At 41.3% G+C, this 21,661-nt stretch overlaps 18 non-coding genes across 18 annotated transcripts; all 18 read right to left on the bottom strand.

Annotated features, from left to right (window-relative positions):
- Window positions 1-41: 41 nt before the first annotated feature.
- Window positions 42-113, bottom strand: trnap-ugg (transfer RNA proline (anticodon UGG)). Its single transcript has one exon. It is a non-coding gene; the product is annotated as a tRNA-Pro (tRNA).
- A 1,026-nt stretch (window positions 114-1,139) lies between these two features.
- trnap-ugg (transfer RNA proline (anticodon UGG)) lies at window positions 1,140-1,211 on the bottom strand. Its single transcript has one exon. It is a non-coding gene; the product is annotated as a tRNA-Pro (tRNA).
- A 1,026-nt stretch (window positions 1,212-2,237) lies between these two features.
- On the bottom strand, window positions 2,238-2,309 carry trnap-ugg (transfer RNA proline (anticodon UGG)). The gene has a single exon. It is a non-coding gene; the product is annotated as a tRNA-Pro (tRNA).
- A 2,124-nt stretch (window positions 2,310-4,433) lies between these two features.
- trnap-ugg (transfer RNA proline (anticodon UGG)) lies at window positions 4,434-4,505 on the bottom strand. Its single transcript has one exon. It is a non-coding gene; the product is annotated as a tRNA-Pro (tRNA).
- Window positions 4,506-5,531: 1,026 nt separating this feature from the next.
- On the bottom strand, window positions 5,532-5,603 carry trnap-ugg (transfer RNA proline (anticodon UGG)). The gene has a single exon. It is a non-coding gene; the product is annotated as a tRNA-Pro (tRNA).
- A 2,124-nt stretch (window positions 5,604-7,727) lies between these two features.
- On the bottom strand, window positions 7,728-7,799 carry trnap-ugg (transfer RNA proline (anticodon UGG)). The gene has a single exon. It is a non-coding gene; the product is annotated as a tRNA-Pro (tRNA).
- A 1,026-nt stretch (window positions 7,800-8,825) lies between these two features.
- On the bottom strand, window positions 8,826-8,897 carry trnap-ugg (transfer RNA proline (anticodon UGG)). Its single transcript has one exon. It is a non-coding gene; the product is annotated as a tRNA-Pro (tRNA).
- Window positions 8,898-9,923: 1,026 nt separating this feature from the next.
- On the bottom strand, window positions 9,924-9,995 carry trnap-ugg (transfer RNA proline (anticodon UGG)). The gene has a single exon. It is a non-coding gene; the product is annotated as a tRNA-Pro (tRNA).
- Window positions 9,996-11,022: 1,027 nt separating this feature from the next.
- trnap-cgg (transfer RNA proline (anticodon CGG)) lies at window positions 11,023-11,094 on the bottom strand. Its single transcript has one exon. It is a non-coding gene; the product is annotated as a tRNA-Pro (tRNA).
- Window positions 11,095-12,120: 1,026 nt separating this feature from the next.
- trnap-cgg (transfer RNA proline (anticodon CGG)) lies at window positions 12,121-12,192 on the bottom strand. Its single transcript has one exon. It is a non-coding gene; the product is annotated as a tRNA-Pro (tRNA).
- A 1,026-nt stretch (window positions 12,193-13,218) lies between these two features.
- trnap-ugg (transfer RNA proline (anticodon UGG)) lies at window positions 13,219-13,290 on the bottom strand. Its single transcript has one exon. It is a non-coding gene; the product is annotated as a tRNA-Pro (tRNA).
- Window positions 13,291-14,316: 1,026 nt separating this feature from the next.
- trnap-ugg (transfer RNA proline (anticodon UGG)) lies at window positions 14,317-14,388 on the bottom strand. Its single transcript has one exon. It is a non-coding gene; the product is annotated as a tRNA-Pro (tRNA).
- A 1,026-nt stretch (window positions 14,389-15,414) lies between these two features.
- On the bottom strand, window positions 15,415-15,486 carry trnap-ugg (transfer RNA proline (anticodon UGG)). The gene has a single exon. It is a non-coding gene; the product is annotated as a tRNA-Pro (tRNA).
- Window positions 15,487-16,512: 1,026 nt separating this feature from the next.
- Window positions 16,513-16,584, bottom strand: trnap-ugg (transfer RNA proline (anticodon UGG)). The gene has a single exon. It is a non-coding gene; the product is annotated as a tRNA-Pro (tRNA).
- Window positions 16,585-17,610: 1,026 nt separating this feature from the next.
- trnap-ugg (transfer RNA proline (anticodon UGG)) lies at window positions 17,611-17,682 on the bottom strand. The gene has a single exon. It is a non-coding gene; the product is annotated as a tRNA-Pro (tRNA).
- A 1,026-nt stretch (window positions 17,683-18,708) lies between these two features.
- trnap-ugg (transfer RNA proline (anticodon UGG)) lies at window positions 18,709-18,780 on the bottom strand. Its single transcript has one exon. It is a non-coding gene; the product is annotated as a tRNA-Pro (tRNA).
- A 1,026-nt stretch (window positions 18,781-19,806) lies between these two features.
- Window positions 19,807-19,878, bottom strand: trnap-ugg (transfer RNA proline (anticodon UGG)). The gene has a single exon. It is a non-coding gene; the product is annotated as a tRNA-Pro (tRNA).
- Window positions 19,879-20,898: 1,020 nt separating this feature from the next.
- On the bottom strand, window positions 20,899-20,970 carry trnap-cgg (transfer RNA proline (anticodon CGG)). Its single transcript has one exon. It is a non-coding gene; the product is annotated as a tRNA-Pro (tRNA).
- Window positions 20,971-21,661: the final 691 nt, after the last annotated feature.

Raw genomic sequence — 21,661 nt, forward strand, 5'->3', positions numbered from 1 at the left:
CACAAACTAAGGGATCCCCATTCATTAACCGTACTGCACATGGGCTCGTCCGGGATTTGAACCCAGGACCTCTCGCACCCAAAGCGAGAATCATACCCCTAGACCAACGAGCCCCTCAGGCTGTCAGCTGTTACACGGTGTGTGGGATAAAAATCAGAGTTTTTCAATTTCATGATTTTGCTTGGCAGCAGAAAATCTCACCGTGCACTTTTTGTTCACAGTTGTGTACATTCCTTTCTGAACACCCACATTTTCAACATAACAGTCAGAAAATCATGCTTTAAATGACACCAGGAACGCACAGTTCCTTTTATCTTTGATGGGTTTGGATATGCTGTTTTCCATAGTCTTGGTCATGCAAGAAGCACATGAATGTTACATCTAGTAAAGCTGAAGTGCCATGAGGAACATTGCTGTTCCACGCTCAATGTCCATAGATCATTTTCTTATCGACTTTTACAAATGTTTGAGAAGATTGCTCTTTTACTGTCGATGTGTATTGAAGATCCCCATCAGTTTGCAGAATGCATTTTACACGTCAGGATAAGAGTTTTCCCTTTCATCGTTTTCCTGTTTGGTTTTGCAAATGTTTTGCGAGATTACTCATTTACAATAAATGTCCATTGAAGATTGCAATCACCTCCAGAAGTTACTTGCCTCATCTGCACAAGGTCCTTCTGCATGTGTGGACACTATGTTTGAGCTTAATCTTTGAGGTGTTGGGTTTTGCAAAGAATCGAGCAGATTGCTCTTTTACGGTCAATGTCCATTGAAGATCACAATCGATTGCCGAAGGTGGGTCTGCTAAATTCTGCCAATATGTATCTGTCTGCTGAAATCACTAAGACAATGCACTTGCAAATGTAAAGAGAAATTGACGTGAAACAAAAGCAAAAAGAGTGAAGTTGAAAATCATGCCATTTGTGTCATTCAGTAGGGAAGGAGTGACAGGCAGAGGTTAAATGAGCACAAGCTAGACTAGTATGTATCACAGCATCGATTGTCATAGAATGTTGTCTTTGCTTATCTCCATCTTGGTCACTAGTTATCGTGGTATAAGATACTATTCACCAGCAGATAGGTTGGGAAAGCCTACCACACAAACTAAGGGATCCCCATTCATTAACCGCACTGCACATGGGCTCGTCCGGGATTTGAACCCGGGACCTCTCGCACCCAAAGCGAGAATCATACCCCTAGACCAACGAGCCCCTCATGCTGTCAGCTGTTACACGGTGTGTGGGATAAAAATCAGAGTTTTTCAATTTCATGATTTTGCTTGGTAGCACAAAATCTCACCGTGCACTTTTTGTTCACAGTTGTGTACATTCCTTTCTGAATACCCACGTTTTCAACATAACAGTCAGAAAATCATGCTTTAAATGACACCAGGAACGCACAGTTCCTTTTATCTTTGATGGGTTTGGATATGCTGTTTTCCATAGTCTTGGTCATGCAAGAAGCACATGAATGTTACATCTAGTAAAGCTGAAGTGCCATGAGGAACATTGCTGTTCTACGCTCAATGTCCATAGATCATTTTCTTATCGACTTTTACAAATGTTTGAGAAGATTGCTCTTTTACTGTCGATGTGTATTGAAGATCCCCATCAGTTTGCAGAATGCATTTTACATGTCAGGATAAGAGTTTTCCCTTTCATTGTTTTCCTGTTTGGTTTTGCAAATGTTTTGCGAGATTACTCATTTACAATAAATGTCCATTGAAGATTGCAATCACCTCCAGAAGTTACTTGCCTCATCTGCACAAGGTCCTTCTGCATGTGTGGACACTATGTTTGAGCTTAATCTTTGAGGTGTTGGGTTTTGCAAAGAATCGAGCAGATTGCTCTTTTACGGTCAATGTCCATTGAAGATCACAATCGATTGCCGAAGGTGGGTCTGCTAAATTCTGCCAATATGTATCTGTCTGCTGAAATCACTAAGACAATGCACTTGCAAATGTAAAGAGAAATTGACGTGAAACAAAAGCAAAAAGCGTGAAGTTGAAAATCATGCCATTTGTGTCATTCAGTAGGGAAGGAGTGATAGGCAGAGGTTAAATGAGCACAAGCTACACTAGTATGTATCATAGCATCGATTGTCATAGAATGTTGTCTTTGCTTATCTCCATCTTGGTCACTAGTTATCGTGGTATAAGATACTATTCACCAGCAGATAGTTTGGGAAAGCCTACCACACAAACTAAGGGATCCCCATTCATCAACCGCACTGCAAATGGGCTCGTCCGGGATTTGAACCCGGGACCTCTCGCACCCAAAGCGAGAATCATACCCCTAGACCAACGAGCCCCTCATGCTGTCAGCTGTTACACGGTGTGTGGGATAAAAATCAGAGTTTTTCAATTTCATGATTTTGCTTGGCAGCACAAAATCTCACCGTGCACTTTTTGTTCACAGTTGTGTACATTCCTTTCTGAACACCCACATTTTCAACATAACAGTCAGAAAATCATGCTTTAAATGACACCAGGAACGCACAGTTCCTTTTATCTTTGATGGGTTTGGATATGCTGTTTTCCATAGTCTTGGTCATGCAAGAAGCACATGAATGTTACATCTAGTAAAGCTGAAGTGCCATGAGGAACATTGCTGTTCTACGCTCAATGTCCATAGATCATTTTCTTATCGACTTTTACAAATGTTTGAGAAGATTGCTCTTTTACTGTCGATGTGTATTGAAGATCCCCATCAGTTTGCAGAATGCATTTTACACGTCAGGATAAGAGTTTTCCCTTTCATCGTTTTCCTGTTTGGTTTTGCAAATGTTTTGCGAGATTACTCATTTACAATCAATGTCCATTGAAGATTGCAATCACCTCCAGAAGTTACTTGCCTCATCTGCACAAGGTCCTTCTGCATGTGTGGACACTATGTTTGAGCTTAATCTTTGAGGTGTTGGGTTTTGCAAAGAATCGAGCAGATTGCTCTTTTACGGTCAATGTCCATTGAAGATCACAATCGATTGCCGAAGGTGGGTCTGCTAAATTCTGCCAATATGTATCTGTCTGCTGAAATCACTACGACAATGCACTTGCAAATGTAAAGAGAGATTGACGTGAAACAAAAGCAAAAAGAGTGAAGTTGAAAATCATGCCATTTGTGTCATTCAGTAGGGAAGGAGTGACAGGCAGAGGTTAAATGAGCACAAGCTAGACTAGTATGTATCACAGCATCGATTGTCATAGAATGTTGTCTTTGCTTATCTCCATCTTGGTCACTAGTTATCGTGGTATAAGATACTATTCACCAGCAGATAGGATGGGAAGGCCTACCACACAAACTAAGGGATCCCCATTCATTAACCGCACTGCACATGGGCTCGTCCGGGATTTGAACCAGGGACCTCTCGCACCCAAAGCGAGAATCATACCCCTAGACCAAATAGCCCCTCATGCTGTCAGCTGTTACACGGTGTGTGTGATAAAAATCAGAGTTTTTCAATTTCATGATTTTGCTTGGTAGCACAAAATCTCACCGTGCACTTTTTGTTCACAGTTGTGTACATTCCTTTCTGAATACCCACGTTTTCAACATAACAGTCAGAAAATCATGCTTTAAATGACACCAGGAACACACAGTTCCTTTTATCTTTGATGGGTTTGGATATGCTGTTTTCCATAGTCTTGGTCATGCAAGAAGCACATGAATGTTACGTCTAGTAAAGCTGAAGTGCCATGAGGAACATTGCTGTTCTACGCTCAATGTCCATAGATCATTTTCTTATCGACTTTTACAAATGTTTGAGAAGATTGCTGTTTTACTGTCGATGTGTATTGAAGATCCCCATCAGTTTGCAGAATGCATTTTACACGTCAGGATAAGAGTTTTCTCTTTCATCGTTTTCCTGTCGGGTTTTGCAAATGTTTTGCGAGATTACTCATTTACAATCAATGTCTATTGAAGATTGCAATCACCTCCAGAAGTTACTTGCCTCATCTGCACAAGGTCCTTCTGCATGTGTGGACACTATGTTTGAGCTTAATCTTTGAGGTGTTGGGTTTTGCAAAGAATCGAGCAGATTGCTCTTTTACGGTCAATGTCCATTGAAGATCACAATCGATTGCCGAAGGTGGGTCTGCTAAATTCTGCCAATATGTATCTGTCTGCTGAAATCACTACGACAATGCACTTGCAAATGTAAAGAGAAATTGACGTGAAACAAAAGCAAAAAGAGTGAAGTTGAAAATCATGCCATTTGTGTCATTCAGTAGGGAAGGAGTGACAGGCAGAGGTTAAATGAGCACAAGCTAGACTAGTATGTATCACAGCATCGATTGTCATAGAATGTTGTCTTTGCTTATCTCCATCTTGGTCACTAGTTATCGTGGTATAAGATACTATTCACCAGCAGATAGGTTGGGAAAGCCTACCACACAAACTAAGGGATCCCCATTCATTAACCGCACTGCACATGGGCTCGTCCGGGATTTGAACCCGGGACCTCTCGCACCCAAAGCGAGAATCATATCCCTAGACCAACGAGCCCCTCATGCTGTCAGCTGTTACACAGTGTGTGGGATAAAAATCAGAGTTTTTCAATTTCATGATTTTGCTTGGTAGCACAAAATCTCACCGTGCACTTTTTGTTCACAGTTGTGTACATTCCTTTCTGAATACCCACGTTTTCAACATAACAGTCAGAAAATCATGCTTTAAATGACACCAGGAACGCACAGTTCCTTTTATCTTTGATGGGTTTGGATATGCTGTTTTCCATAGTCTTGGTCATGCAAGAAGCACATGAATGTTACGTCTAGTAAAGCTGAAGTGCCATGAGGAACATTGCTGTTCTACGCTCAATGTCCATAGATCATTTTCTTATCGACTTTTACAAATGTTTGAGAAGATTGCTGTTTTACTGTCGATGTGTATTGAAGATCCCCATCAGTTTGCAGAATGCATTTTACACGTCAGGATAAGAGATTTCTCTTTCATCGTTTTCCTGTCGGGTTTTGCAAATGTTTTGCGAGATTACTCTTTTACAATCAATGTCTATTGAAGATTGCAATCACCTCCAGAAGTTACTTGCCTCATCTGCACAAGGTCCTTCTGCATGTGTGGACACTATGTTTGAGCTTAATCTTTGAGGTGTTGGGTTTTGCAAAGAATCGAGCAGATTGCTCTTTTACGGTCAATGTCCATTGAAGATCACAATCGATTGCCGAAGGTGGGTCTGCTAAATTCTGCCAATATGTATCTGTCTGCTGAAATCACTACGACAATGCACTTGCAAATGTAAAGAGAAATTGACGTGAAACAAAAGCAAAAAGAGTGAAGTTGAAAATCATGCCATTTGTGTCATTCAGTAGGGAAGGAGTGACAGGCAGAGGTTAAATGAGCACAAGCTAGACTAGTATGTATCACAGCATCGATTGTCATAGAATGTTGTCTTTGCTTATCTCCATCTTGGTCACTAGTTATCGTGGTATAAGATACTATTCACCAGCAGATAGGTTGGGAAAGCCTACCACACAAACTAAGGGATCCCCATTCATTAACCGCACTGCACATGGGCTCGTCCGGGATTTGAACCCGGGACCTCTCGCACCCAAAGCGAGAATCATATCCCTAGACCAACGAGCCCCTCATGCTGTCAGCTGTTACACGGTGTGTGGGATAGAAATCAGAGTTTTTCAATTTCATGATTTTGCTTGGCAGCAGAAAATCTCACCGTGCACTTTTTGTTCACAGTTGTGTACATTCCTTTCTGAACACCCACGTTTTCAACATAACAGTCAGAAAATCATGCTTTAAATGACACCAGGAACGCACAGTTCCTTTTATCTTTGATGGGTTTGGATATGCTGTTTTCCATAGTCTTGGTCATGCAAGAAGCACATGAATGTTACATCTAGTAAAGCTGAAGTGCCATGAGGAACATTGCTGTTCTACGCTCAATGTCCATAGATCATTTTCTTATCGACTTTTACAAATGTTTGAGAAGATTGCTCTTTTACTGTCGATGTGTATTGAAGATCCCCATCAGTTTGCAGAATGCATTTTACACGTCAGGATAAGAGTTTTCTCTTTCATCGTTTTCCTGTCGGGTTTTGCAAATGTTTTGCGAGATTACTCATTTACAATCAATGTCCATTGAAGATTGCAATCACCTCCAGAAGTTACTTGCCTCATCTGCGCAAGGTCCTTCTGCATGTGTGGACACTATGTTTGAGCTTAATCTTTGAGGTGTTGGGTTTTGCAAAGAATCGAGCAGATTGCTCTTTTACGGTCAATGTCCATTGAAGATCACAATCGATTGCCGAAGGTGGTTCTGCTAAATTCTGCCAATATGTATCTGTCTGCTGAAATCACTACGACAATGCACTTGCAAATGTAAAGAGAGATTGACGTGAAACAAAAGCAAAAAGAGTGAAGTTGAAAATCATGCCATTTGTGTCATTCAGTAGGGAAGGAGTGACAGGCAGAGGTTAAATGAGCACAAGCTAGACTAGTATGTATCACAGCATCGATTGTCATAGAATGTTGTCTTTGCTTATCTCCATCTTGGTCACTAGTTATCGTGGTATAAGATACTATTCACCAGCAGATAGGATGGGAAGGCCTACCACACAAACTAAAGGATCCCCATTCATTAACCGCACTGCACATGGGCTCATCTGGGATTTGAACCAGGGACCTCTCGCACCCAAAGCGAGAATCATACCCCTAGACCAACGAGCCCCTCATGCTGACAGCTGTTACACGGTGTGTGTGATAAAAATCAGAGTTTTTCAATTTCATGATTTTGCTTGGTAGCACAAAATCTCACCGTGCACTTTTTGTTCACAGTTGTGTACATTCCTTTCTGAATACCCACGTTTTCAACATAACAGTCAGAAAATCATGCTTTAAATGACACCAGGAACGCACAGTTCCTTTTATCTTTGATGGGTTTGGATATGCTGTTTTCCATAGTCTTGGTCATGCAAGAAGCACATGAATGTTACGTCTAGTAAAGCTGAAGTGCCATGAGGAACATTGCTGTTCTACGCTCAATGTCCATAGATCATTTTCTTATCGACTTTTACAAATGTTTGAGAAGATTGCTGTTTTACTGTCGATGTGTATTGAAGATCCCCATCAGTTTGCAGAATGCATTTTACACGTCAGGATAAGAGTTTTCTCTTTCATCGTTTTCCTGTCGGGTTTTGCAAATGTTTTGCGAGATTACTCATTTACAATCAATGTCTATTGAAGATTGCAATCACCTCCAGAAGTTACTTGCCTCATCTGCACAAGGTCCTTCTGCATGTGTGGACACTATGTTTGAGCTTAATCTTTGAGGTGTTGGGTTTTGCAAAGAATCGAGCAGATTGCTCTTTTACGGTCAATGTCCATTGAAGATCACAATCGATTGCCGAAGGTGGGTCTGCTAAATTCTGCCAATATGTATCTGTCTGCTGAAATCACTACGACAATGCACTTGCAAATGTAAAGAGAAATTGACGTGAAACAAAAGCAAAAAGAGTGAAGTTGAAAATCATGCCATTTGTGTCATTCAGTAGGGAAGGAGTGACAGGCAGAGGTTAAATGAGCACAAGCTAGACTAGTATGTATCACAGCATCGATTGTCATAGAATGTTGTCTTTGCTTATCTCCATCTTGGTCACTAGTTATCGTGGTATAAGATACTATTCACCAGCAGATAGGTTGGGAAAGCCTACCACACAAACTAAGGGATCCCCATTCATTAACCGCACTGCACATGGGCTCGTCCGGGATTTGAACCCGGGACCTCTCGCACCCAAAGCGAGAATCATATCCCTAGACCAACGAGCCCCTCATGCTGTCAGCTGTTACACGGTGTGTGGGATAGAAATCAGAGTTTTTCAATTTCATGATTTTGTTTGGCAGCAGAAAATCTCACCGTGCACTTTTTGTTCACAGTTGTGTACATTCCTTTCTGAACACCCACGTTTTCAACATAACAGTCAGAAAATCATGCTTTAAATGACACCAGGAACGCACAGTTCCTTTTATCTTTGATGGGTTTGGATATGCTGTTTTCCATAGTCTTGGTCATGCAAGAAGCACATGAATGTTACATCTAGTAAAGCTGAAGTGCCATGAGGAACATTGCTGTTCTACGCTCAATGTCCATAGATCATTTTCTTATCGACTTTTACAAATGTTTGAGAAGATTGCTGTTTTACTGTCGATGTGTATTGAAGATCCCCATCAGTTTGCAGAATGCATTTTACACGTCAGGATAAGAGTTTTCTCTTTCATCGTTTTCCTGTCGGGTTTTGCAAATGTTTTGCGAGATTACTCATTTACAATCAATGTCCATTGAAGATTGCAATCACCTCCAGAAGTTACTTGCCTCATCTGCGCAAGGTCCTTCTGCATGTGTGGACACTATGTTTGAGCTTAATCTTTGAGGTGTTGGGTTTTGCAAAGAATCGAGCAGATTGCTCTTTTACGGTCAATGTCCATTGAAGATCACAATCGATTGCCGAAGGTGGGTCTGCTAAATTCTGCCAATATGTATCTGTCTGCTGAAATCACTACGACAATGCACTTGCAAATGTAAAGAGAAATTGACGTGAAACAAAAGCAAAAAGAGTGAAGTTGAAAATCATGCCATTTGTGTCATTCAGTAGGGAAGGAGTGACAGGCAGAGGTTAAATGAGCACAAGCTAGACTAGTATGTATCACAGCATCGATTGTCATAGAATGTTGTCTTTGCTTATCTCCATCTTAGTCACTAGTTATCGTGGTATAAGATACTATTCACCAGCAGATAGGTTGGGAAAGCCTACCACACAAACTAAGGGATCCCCATTCATTAACCGCACTGCACATGGGCTCGTCCGGGATTTGAACCCGGGACCTCTCGCACCCAAAGCGAGAATCATATCCCTAGACCAACGAGCCCCTCATGCTGTCAGCTGTTACACGGTGTGTGGGATAGAAATCAGAGTTTTTCAATTTCATGATTTTGCTTGGCAGCAGAAAATCTCACCGTGCACTTTTTGTTCACAGTTGTGTACATTCCTTTCTGAACACCCACGTTTTCAACATAACAGTCAGAAAATCATGCTTTAAATGACACCAGGAACGCACAGTTCCTTTTATCTTTGATGGGTTTGGATATGCTGTTTTCCATAGTCTTGGTCATGCAAGAAGCACATGAATGTTACATCTAGTAAAGCTGAAGTGCCATGAGGAACATTGCTGTTCTACGCTCAATGTCCATAGATCATTTTCTTATCGACTTTTACAAATGTTTGAGAAGATTGCTCTTTTACTGTCGATGTATATTGAAGATCCCCATCAGTTTGCAGAATGCATTTTACACGTCAGGATAAGAGTTTTCTCTTTCATCGTTTTCCTGTCGGGTTTTGCAAATGTTTTGCGAGATTACTCATTTACAATCAATGTCCATTGAAGATTGCAATCACCTCCAGAAGTTACTTGCCTCATCTGCGCAAGGTCCTTCTGCATGTGTGGACACTATGTTTGAGCTTAATCTTTGAGGTGTTGGGTTTTGCAAAGAATCGAGCAGATTGCTCTTTTACGGTCAATGTCCATTGAAGATCACAATCGATTGCCGAAGGTGGGTCTGCTAAATTCTGCCAATATGTATCTGTCTGCTGAAATCACTACGACAATGCACTTGCAAATGTAAACAGAGATTGACGTGAAACAAAAGCAAAAAGAGTGAAGTTGAAAATCATGCCATTTGTGTCATTCAGTAGGGAAGGAGTGACAGGCAGAGGTTAAATGAGCACAAGATAGACTAGTATGTATCACAGCATCGATTGTCATAGAATGTTGTCTTTGTTTATCTCCATCTTGGTCACTAGTTATCGTGGTATAAGATACTATTCACCAGCAGATAGGTTGGGAAGGCCTACCACACAAACTAAGAGATCCCCATTCATTAAACGCACTGCACATGGGCTCGTCCGGGATTTGAACCCGGGACCTCTCGCACCCAAAGCGAGAATCATACCCCTAGACCAACGAGCCCCTCATGCTGTCAGCTGTTACACGGTGTGTGGGATAAAAATCAGAGTTTTTCAATTTCATGATTTTGCTTGGTAGCACAAAATCTCACCGTGCACTTTTTGTTCACAGTTGTGTACATTCCTTTCTGAACACCCACGTTTTCAACATAACAGTCAGAAAATCATGCTTTAAATGACACCAGGAACGCACAGTTCCTTTTATCTTTGATGGGTTTGGATATGCTGTTTTCCATAGTCTTGGTCATGCAAGAAGCACATGAATGTTACATCTAGTAAAGCTGAAGTGCCATGAGGAACATTGCTGTTCTACGCTCAATGTCCATAGATCATTTTCTTATCGACTTTTACAAATGTTTGAGAAGATTGCTCTTTTACTGTCGATGTGTATTGAAGATCCCCATCAGTTTGCAGAATGCATTTTACACGTCAGGATAAGAGTTTTCCCTTTCATCGTTTTCCTGTCGGGTTTTGCAAATGTTTTGCGAGATTACTCATTTACAATCAATGTCCACTGAAGATTGCAATCACCTCCAGAAGTTACTTGCCTCATCTGCGCAAGGTCCTTCTGCATGTGTGGACACTATGTTTGAGCTTAATCTTTGAGGTGTTGGGTTTTGCAAAGAATCGAGCAGATTGCTCTTTTACGGTCAATGTCCATTGAAGATCACAATCGATTGCCGAAGGTGGGTCTGCTAAATTCTGCCAATATGTATCTGTCTGCTGAAATCACTACGACAATGCACTTGCAAATGTAAAGAGAAATTGACGTGAAACAAAAGCAAAAAGAGTGAAGTTGAAAAATCATGCCATTTGTGTCATTCAGTAGGGAAGGAGTGACAGGCATTGGTTAAATGAGCACAAGCTAGACTAGTATGTATCACAGCATTGATTGTCATAGAATGTTGTCTTTGCTTATCTCCATCTTGGTCACTAGTTATCGTGGTATAAGATACTATTCACCAGCAGACAGGTTGGGATGACCTACCACACAAACTAAGGGATACCCATTCATTAACCGCACTGCACATGGGCTCGTCCGGGATTTGAACCCGGGACCTCTCGCACCCGAAGTGAGAATCATACCCCTAGACCAACGAGCCCCTCATGCTGTCAGCTGTTACACGGTGTGTGGGATAAAAATCAGAGTTTTTCAATTTCATGATTTTGCTTGGCAGCAGAAAATCTCACCGTGCACTTTTTGTTCACAGTTGTGTACATTCCTTTCTGAACACCCACGTTTTCAACATAACAGTCAGAAAATCATGCTTTAAATGACACCAGGAACGCACAGTTCCTTTTATCTTTGATGGGTTTGGATATGCTGTTTTCCATAGTCTTGGTCATGCAAGAAGCACATGAATGTTACATCTAGTAAAGCTGAAGTGCCATGAGGAACATTGCTGTTCTACGCTCAATGTCCATAGATCATTTTCTTATCGACTTTTACAAATGTTTGAGAAGATTGCTCTTTTACTGTCGATGTGTATTGAAGATCCCCATCAGTGTGCAGAATGCATTTTACACGTCAGGATAAGAGTTTTCCCTTTCATCGTTTTCCTGTCGGGTTTTGCAAATGTTTTGCGAGATTACTCATTTACAATCATTGTCCATTGAAGATTGCAATCACCTCCAGAAGTTACTTGCCTCATCTGCACAAGGTCCTTCTGCATGTGTGGACACTATGTTTGAGCTTAATCTTTGAGGTGTTGGGTTTTGCAAAGAATCGAGCAGATTGCTCTTTTACGGTCAATGTCCATTGAAGATCACAATCGATTGCCGAAGGTGGGTCTGCTAAATTCTGCCAATATGTATCTGTCTGCTGAAATCACTACGACAATGCACTTGCAAATGTAAAGAGAAATTGACGTGAAACAAAAGCAAAAAGAGTGAAGTTGAAAATCATGCCATTTGTGTCATTCAGTAGGGAAGCAGTGACAGGCAGAGGTTAAATGAGCACAAGCTAGACTAGTATGTATCACAGCATCGATTGTCATAGAATGTTGTCTTTGCTTATCTCCATCTTGGTCACTAGTTATCGTGGTATAAGATACTATTCACCAGCAGATAGGTTGGGAAAGCCTACCACACAAACTAAGGGATCCCCATTCATTAACCGCACTGCATATGGGCTCGTCCGGGATTTGAACCCGGGACCTCTCGCACCCGAAGCGAGAATCACACCCCTAGACCAACGAGCCCCTCATGCTGTCAGCTGTTACACGGTGTGTGGGATAGAAATCAGAGTTTTTCAATTTCATGATTTTGCTTGGCAGCAGAAAATCTCACCGTGCACTTTTTGTTCACAGTTGTGTACATTCCTTTCTGAACACCCACGTTTTCAACATAACAGTCAGAAAATCATGCTTTAAATGACACCAGGAACGCACAGTTCCTTTTATCTTTGATGGGTTTGGATATGCTGTTTTCCATAGTCTTGGTCATGCAAGAAGCACATGAATGTTACATCTAGTAAAGCTGAAGTGCCATGAGGAACATTGCTGTTCTACGCTCAATGTCCATAGATCATTTTCTTATCGACTTTTACAAATGTTTGAGAAGATTGCTCTTTTACTGTCGATGTGTATTGAAGATCCCCATCAGTTTGCAGAATGCATTTTACACGTCAGGATAAGAGTTTTCCCTTTCATCGTTTTCCTGTCGGGTTTTGCAAATGTTTCGCGAGATTACTCATTTACAATCAATGTCCATTGAAGATTGCAATCACCTCCAGAAGTTACTTGCCTCATCTGCACAAGGTCCTTCTGCATGTGTGGACACTATGTTTGAGCTTAATCTTTGAGGTGTTGGGTTTTGCAAAGAATCGAGCAGATTGCTCTTTTACGGTCAATGTCCATTGAAGATCACAATCGATTGCCGAAGGTGGGTCTGCTAAATTCTGCCAATATGTATCTGTCTGCTGAAATCACTACAACAATGCACTTGCAAATGTAAAGAGAAATTGACGTGAAACAAAAGCAAAAAGCGTGAAGTTGAAAATCATGCCATTTGTGTCATTCAGTAGGGAAGGAGTGACAGGCAGAGGTTAAATGAGCACAAGCTAGACTAGTATGTATCATAGCATCGATTGTCATAGAATGTTGTCTTTGCTTATCTCCATCTTGGTCACTAGTTATCGTGGTATAAGATACTATTCACCAGCAGATAGGTTGGGAAAGCCTACCACACAAACTATGGGATCCCCATTCGTTAACCGCACTGCACATGGGCTCGTCCGGGATTTGAACCCGGGACCTCTCGCACCCAAAGCGAGAATCATACCCCTAGACCAACGAGCCCCTCATGCTGTCAGCTGTTACACGGTGTGTGGGATAAAAATCAGAGTTTTTCAATTTCATGATTTTGCTTGGCAGCAGAAAATCTCACCGTGCACTTTTTGTTCACAGTTGTGTACATTCCTTTCTGAACACCCACGTTTTCAACATAACAGTCAGAAAATCATGCTTTAAATGACACCAGGAACGCACAGTTCCTTTTATCTTTGATGGGTTTGGATATGCTGTTTTCCATAGTCTTGGTCATGCAAGAAGCACATGAATGTTACATCTAGTAAAGCTGAAGTGCCATGAGGAACATTGCTGTTCTACGCTCAATGTCCATAGATCATTTTCTTATCGACTTTTACAAATGTTTGAGAAGATTGCTCTTTTACTGTCGATGTGTATTGAAGATCCCCATCAGTTTGCAGAATGCATTTTACACGTCAGGATAAGAGTTTTCCCTTTCATCGTTTTCCTGTTGGGTTTTGCAAATGTTTTGCGAGATTACTCATTTACAATCAATGTCCATTGAAGATTGCAATCACCTCCAGAAGTTACTTGCCTCATCTGCACAAGGTCCTTCTGCATGTGTGGACACTATGTTTGAGCTTAATCTTTGAGGTGTTGGGTTTTGCAAAGAATCGAGCAGATTGCTCTTTTACGGTCAATGTCCATTGAAGATCACAATCGATTGCCGAAGGTGGGTCTGCTAAATTCTGCCAATATGTATCTGTCTGCTGAAATCACTACGACAATGCACTTGCAAATGTAAAGAGAAATTGACGTGAAACAAAAGCAAAAAGCGTGAAGTTGAAAATCATGCCATTTGTGTCATTCAGTAGGGAAGGAGTGACAGGCAGAGGTTAAATGAGCACAAGCTACACTAGTATGTATCATAGCATCGATTGTCATAGAATGTTGTCTTTGCTTATCTCCATCTTGGTCACTAGTTATCGTGGTATAAGATACTATTCACCAGCAGATAGGTTGGGAAAGCCTACCACACAAACTAAGGGATCCCCATTCTTTAACCGCACTGCACAAGGGCTCGTCCGGGATTTGAACCCGGGACCTCTCGCACCCAAAGCGAGAATCATACCCCTAGACCAACGAGCCCCTCATGCTGTCAGCTGTTACACGGTGTGTGGGATAAAAATCAGAGTTTTTCAATTTCATGATTTTGCTTGGCAGCAGAAAATCTCACCGTGCACTTTTTGTTCACAGTTGTGTACATTCCTTTCTGAACACCCACATTTTCAACATAACAGTCAGAAAATCATGCTTTAAATGACACCAGGAACGCACAGTTCCTTTTATCTTTGATGGGTTTGGATATGCTGTTTTCCATAGTCTTGGTCATGCAAGAAGCACATGAATGTTACATCTAGTAAAGCTGAAGTGCCATGAGGAACATTGCTGTTCTACGCTCAATGTCCATAGATCATTTTCTTATCGACTTTTACAAATGTTTGAGAAGATTGCTCTTTTACTGTCGATGTGTATTGAAGATCCTCATCAGTTTGCAGAATGCATTTTACACGTCAGGATAAGAGTTTTCCCTTTCATCGTTTTCCTGTTGGGTTTTGCAAATGTTTTGCGAGATTACTCATTTACAATCAATGTCCATTGAAGATTGCAATCACCTCCAGAAGTTACTTGCCTCATCTGCACAAGGTCCTTCTGCATGTGTGGACACTATGTTTGAGCTTAATCTTTGAGGTGTTGGGTTTTGCAAAGAATCGAGCAGATTGCTGTTTTACGGTCAATGTCCATTGAAGATCACAATCGATTGCCGAAGGTGGGTCTGCTAAATTCTGCAAATATGTATCTGTCTGCTGAAATCACTACGACAATGCACTTGCAAATGTAAAGAGAAATTGACGTGAAACAAAAGCAAAAAGCGTGAAGTTGAAAATCATGCCATTTGTGTCATTCAGTAGGGAAGGAGTGACAGGCAGAGGTTAAATGAGCACAAGCTAGACTAGTATGTATCATAGCATCGATTGTCATAGAATGTTGTCTTTGCTTATCTCCATCTTGGTCACTAGTTATCGTGGTATAAGATACTATTCACCAGCAGATAGGTTGGGAAAGCCTACCACACAAACTATGGGATCCCCATTCGTTAACCGCACTGCACATGGGCTCGTCCGGGATTTGAACCCGGGACCTCTCGCACCCAAAGCGAGAATCATACCCCTAGACCAACGAGCCCCTCATGCTGTCAGCTGTTACACGGTGTGTGGGATAAAAATCAGAGTTTTTCAATTTCATGATTTTGCTTGGCAGCAGAAAATCTCACCGTGCACTTTTTGTTCACAGTTGTGTACATTCCTTTCTGAACACCCACGTTTTCAACATAACAGTCAGAAAATCATGCTTTAAATGACACCAGGAACGCACAGTTCCTTTTATCTTTGATGGGTTTGGATATGCTGTTTTCCATAGTCTTGGTCATGCAAGAAGCACATGAATGTTACATCTAGTAAAGCTGAAGTGCCATGAGGAACATTGCTGTTCTACGCTCAATGTCCATAGATCATTTTCTTATCGACTTTTACAAATGTTTGAGAAGATTGCTCTTTTACTGTCGATGTGTATTGAAGATCCCCATCAGTTTGCAGAATGCATTTTACACGTCAGGATAAGAGTTTTCCCTTTCATCGTTTTCCTGTTGGGTTTTGCAAATGTTTTGCGAGATTACTCATTTACAATCAATGTCCATTGAAGATTGCAATCACCTCCAGAAGTTACTTGCCTCATCTGCACAAGGTCCTTCTGCATGTGTGGACACTATGTTTGAGCTTAATCTTTGAGGTGTTGGGTTTTGCAAAGAATCGAGCAGATTGCTCTTTTACGGTCAATGTCCATTGAAGATCACAATCGATTGCCGAAGGTGGGTCTGCTAAATTCTGCCAATATGTATCTGTCTGCTGAAATCACTACGACAATGCACTTGCAAATGTAAAGAGAAATTGACGTGAAACAAAAGCAAAAAGCGTGAAGTTGAAAATCATGCCATTTGTGTCATTCAGTAGGGAAGGAGTGACAGGCAGAGGTTAAATGAGCACAAGCTACACTAGTATGTATCATAGCATCGATTGTCATAGAATGTTGTCTTTGCTTATCTCCATCTTGGTCACTAGTTATCGTGGTATAAGATACTATTCACCAGCAGATAGGTTGGGAAAGCCTACCACACAAACTAAGGGATCCCCATTCTTTAACCGCACTGCACAAGGGCTCGTCCGGGATTTGAACCCGGGACCTCTCGCACCCAAAGCGAGAATCATACCCCTAGACCAACGAGCCCCTCATGCTGCCAGCTGTTACACGGTGTGTGGGATAAAAATCAGAGTTTTTCAATTTCATGATTTTGCTTGGCAGCAGAAAATCTCACCGTGCACTTTTTGTTCACAGTTGTGTACATTCCTTTCTGAACACCCACATTTTCAACATAACAGTCAGAAAATCATGCTTTAAATGACACCAGGAACGCACAGTTCCTTTTATCTTTGATGGGTTTGGATATGCTGTTTTCCATAGTCTTGGTCATGCAAGAAGCACATGAATGTTACATCTAGTAAAGCTGAAGTGCCATGAGGAACATTGCTGTTCTACGCTCAATGTCCATAGATCATTTTCTTATCGACTTTTACAAATGTTTGAGAAGATTGCTCTTTTACTGTCGATGTGTATTGAAGATCCTCATCAGTTTGCAGAATGCATTTTACACGTCAGGATAAGAGTTTTCCCTTTCATCGTTTTCCTGTTGGGTTTTGCAAATGTTTTGCGAGATTACTCATTTACAATCAATGTCCATTGAAGATTGCAATCACCTCCAGAAGTTACTTGCCTCATCTGCACAAGGTCCTTCTGCATGTGTGGACACTATGTTTGAGCTTAATCTTTGAGGTGTTGGGTTTTGCAAAGAATCGAGCAGATTGCTCTTTTACGGTCAATGTCCATTGAAGATCACAATCGATTGCCGAAGGTGGGTCTGCTAAATTCTGCCAATATGTATCTGTCTGCTGAAATCACTACGACAATGCACTTGCAAATGTAAAGAGAAATTGACGTGAAACAAAAGCAAAAAGCGTGAAGTTGAAAATCATGCCATTTGTGTCATTCAGTAGGGAAGGAGTGACAGGCAGAGGTTAAATGAGCACAAGCTACACTAGTATGTATCATAGCATCGATTGTCATAGAATGTTGTCTTTGCTTATCTCCATCTTGGTCACTAGTTATCGTGGTATAAGATACTATTCACCAGCAGATAGGTTGGGAAAGCCTACCACACAAACTAAGGGATCCCCATTCTTTAACCGCACTGCACAAGGGCTCGTCCGGGATTTGAACCCGGGACCTCTCGCACCCAAAGCGAGAATCATACCCCTAGACCAACGAGCCCCTCATGCTGCCAGCTGTTACACGGTGTGTGGGATAAAAATCAGAGTTTTTCAATTTCATGATTTTGCTTGGCAGCAGAAAATCTCACCGTGCACTTTTTGTTCACAGTTGTGTACATTCCTTTCTGAACACCCACATTTTCAACATAACAGTCAGAAAATCATGCTTTAAATGACACCAGGAACGCACAGTTCCTTTTATCTTTGATGGGTTTGGATATGCTGTTTTCCATAGTCTTGGTCATGCAAGAAGCACATGAATGTTACATCTAGTAAAGCTGAAGTGCCATGAGGAACATTGCTGTTCTACGCTCAATGTCCATAGATCATTTTCTTATCGACTTTTACAAATGTTTGAGAAGATTGCTCTTTTACTGTCGATGTGTATTGAAGATCCTCATCAGTTTGCAGAATGCATTTTACACGTCAGGATAAGAGTTTTCCCTTTCATCGTTTTCCTGTTGGGTTTTGCAAATGTTTTGCGAGATTACTCATTTACAATCAATGTCCATTGAAGATTGCAATCACCTCCAGAAGTTACTTGCCTCATCTGCACAAGGTCCTTCTGCATGTGTGGACACTATGTTTGAGCTTAATCTTTGAGGTGTTGGGTTTTGCAAAGAATCGAGCAGATTGCTCTTTTACGGTCAATGTCCATTGAAGATCACAATCGATTGCCGAAGGTGGGTCTGCTAAATTCTGCCAATATGTATCTGTCTGCTGAAATCACTACGACAATGCACTTGCAAATGTAAAGAGAAATTGACGTGAAACAAAAGCAAAAAGCGTGAAGTTGAAAATCATGCCATTTGTGTCATTCAGTAGGGAAGGAGTGACAGGCAGAGGTTAAATGAGCACAAGCTACACTAGTATGTCTCATAGCATCGATTGTCATAGAATGTTGTCTTTGCTTATCTCCATCTTGGTCACTAGTTATCGTGGTATAAGATACTATTCACCAGCAGATAGGTTGGGAAAGCCTACCACACAAACTAAGGGATCCCCATTCTTTAACCGCACTGCACAAGGGCTCGTCCGGGATTTGAACCCGGGACCTCTCGCACCCAAAGCGAGAATCATACCCCTAGACCAACGAGCCCCTCATGCTGTCAGCTGTTACACGGTGTGTGGGATAAAAATCAGAGTTTTTCAATTTCATGATTTTGCTTGGCAGCAGAAAATCTCACCGTGCACTTTTTGTTCACAGTTGTGTACATTCCTTTCTGAACACCCACATTTTCAACATAACAGTCAGAAAATCATGCTTTAAATGACACCAGGAACGCACAGTTCCTTTTATCTTTGATGGGTTTGGATATGCTGTTTTCCATAGTCTTGGTCATGCAAGAAGCACATGAATGTTACATCTAGTAAAGCTGAAGTGCCATGAGGAACATTGCTGTTCTACGCTCAATGTCCATAGATCATTTTCTTATCGACTTTTACAAATGTTTGAGAAGATTGCTCTTTTACTGTCGATGTGTATTGAAGATCCTCATCAGTTTGCAGAATGCATTTTACACGTCAGGATAAGAGTTTTCCCTTTCATCGTTTTCCTGTTGGGTTTTGCAAATGTTTTGCGAGATTACTCATTTACAATCAATGTCCATTGAAGATTGCAATCACCTCCAGAAGTTACTTGCCTCATCTGCACAAGGTCCTTCTGCATGTGTGGACACTATGTTTGAGCTTAATCTTTGAGGTGTTGGGTTTTGCAAAGAATCGAGCAGATTGCTGTTTTACGGTCAATGTCCATTGAAGATCACAATCGATTGCCGAAGGTGGGTCTGCTAAATTCTGCCAATATGTATCTGTCTGCTGAAATCACTACGACAATGCACTTGCAAATGTAAAGAGAAATTGACGTGAAACAAAAGCAAAAAGAGTGAAGTTGAAAATCATGCCATTTGTGTCATTCAGTAGGGAAGGAGTGACAGGCAGAGGTTAAATGAGCACAAGCTAGACTAGTATGTATCACAGCATCGATTGTCATAGAATGTTGTCTTTGCTTATCTCCATCTTGGTCACTAGTTATCGTGGTATAAGATACTATTCACCAGCAGATAGGTTCAGAGGGCCTACCACACAAACTAAGAGATCCCCATTCATTCACCGCACTGCACATGGGCTCATCCGGGATTTGAACCCAGGACCTCTCGCACCCAAAGCGAGAATCATACCCCTAGACCAACGAGCCCCTCATGCTGTCAGCTGTTACACAGTGTGTGGGATAAAAATCAGAGTTTTTCAATTTCATGATTTTGCTTGGTAGCACAAAATCTCACCGTGCACTTTTTGTTCACAGTTGTGTACATTCCTTTCTGAACACCCACGTTTTCAACATAACAGTCAGAAAATCATGCTTTAAATGACACCAGGAACGCACAGTTCCTTTTATCTTTGATGGGTTTGGATATGCTGTTTTCCATAGTCTTGGTCATGCAAGAAGCACATGAATGTTACATCTAGTAAAGCTGAAGTGCCATGAGGAACATTGCTGTTCTACGCTCAATGTCCATAGATCATTTTCTTATCGACTTTTACAAATGTTTGAGAAGATTGCTCTTTTACTGTCGATGTGTATTGAAGATCCCCATCAGTTTGCAGAATGCATTTTACACGTCAGGATAAGAGTTTTCCCTTTCATCGTTTTCCTGTCGGGTTTTGCAAATGTTTTGCGAGATTACTCATTTACAATCAATGTCCATTGAAGATTGCAATCACCTCCAGAAGTTACTTGCCTCATCTGCACAAGGTCCTTCTGCATGTGTGGACACTATGTTTGAGCTTAATCTTTGAGGTGTTGGGTTTTGCAAAGAATCGAGCAGATTGCTCTTTTACGGTCAATGTCCATTGAAGATCACAATCGATTGCCGAAGGTGGGTCTGCTAAATTCTGCCAATATGTATCTGTCTGCTGAAATCACTACAACAATGCACTTGCAAATGTAAAGAGAAATTGACGTGAAACAAAAGCAAAACGAGTGAAGTTGAAAAAAATGCCATTTGTGTCATTCAGTAGGGAAGGAGTGACAGGCAGAGGTTAAATGAGCACAAGCATGACTAGTATGTATCACAGCATCGATTGTCATAGAATGTTGTCTTTGCTTATCTTCGTCACTAGTTATCGTGGTATAAGATACTATTCACCAGCAGATAGGTTGGGAAAGCCTACCACACAAACTAAGGGATCCCCATTCATTAACCGCACTGCATATGGGCTCGTCCGGGATTTGAACCCGGGACCTCTCGCACCCGTAGCGAGAATCATACCCCTAGACCAACGAGCCCCTCATGCTGTCAGCTGCTACACGGTGTGTGGGATAAAAATCAGAGTTTTTCAATTTCATGATTTTGCTTGGCAGCACAAAATCTCACCGTGCACTTTTTGTTCACAGTTGTGTACATTCCTTTCTGAACATCCACGTTTTCAACATAACAGTCAGAAAATCATGCTTTAAATGACACCAGGAACGCACAGTTCCTTTTATCTTTGATGGGTTTGGATATGCTGTTTTCCATAGTCTTGGTCATGCAAGAAGCACATGAATGTTACATCTAATAAAGCTGAAGTGCCATGAGGAACATTGCTGTTCTACGCTCAATGTCCATAGATCATTTTCTTATCGACTTTTACAAATGTTTGAGAAGATTGCTCTTTTACTGTCGATGTGTATTGAAGATCCCCATCAGTTTGCAGAATGCATTTTACACGTCAGAATAAGAGTTTTCTCTTTCATCGTTTTCCTGTCGGGTTTTGCAAATGTTTTGCGAGATTACTCATTTACAATCAATGTCCATTGAAGATTGCAATCACCTCCAGAAGTTACTTGCCTCATCTGCACAAGGTCCTTCTGCATGTGTGGACACTATGTTTGAGCTTAATCTTTGAGGTGTTGGGTTTTGCAAAGAATCGAGCAGATTGCTCTTTTACGGTCAATGTCCATTGAAGATCACAATCGATTGCCGAAGGTGGGTCTG

The sequence above is a fragment of the Paramormyrops kingsleyae genome, chromosome 6, assembly GCF_048594095.1.
Source record: "Paramormyrops kingsleyae isolate MSU_618 chromosome 6, PKINGS_0.4, whole genome shotgun sequence".
Lineage (NCBI taxonomy): Eukaryota > Metazoa > Chordata > Actinopteri > Osteoglossiformes > Mormyridae > Paramormyrops > Paramormyrops kingsleyae.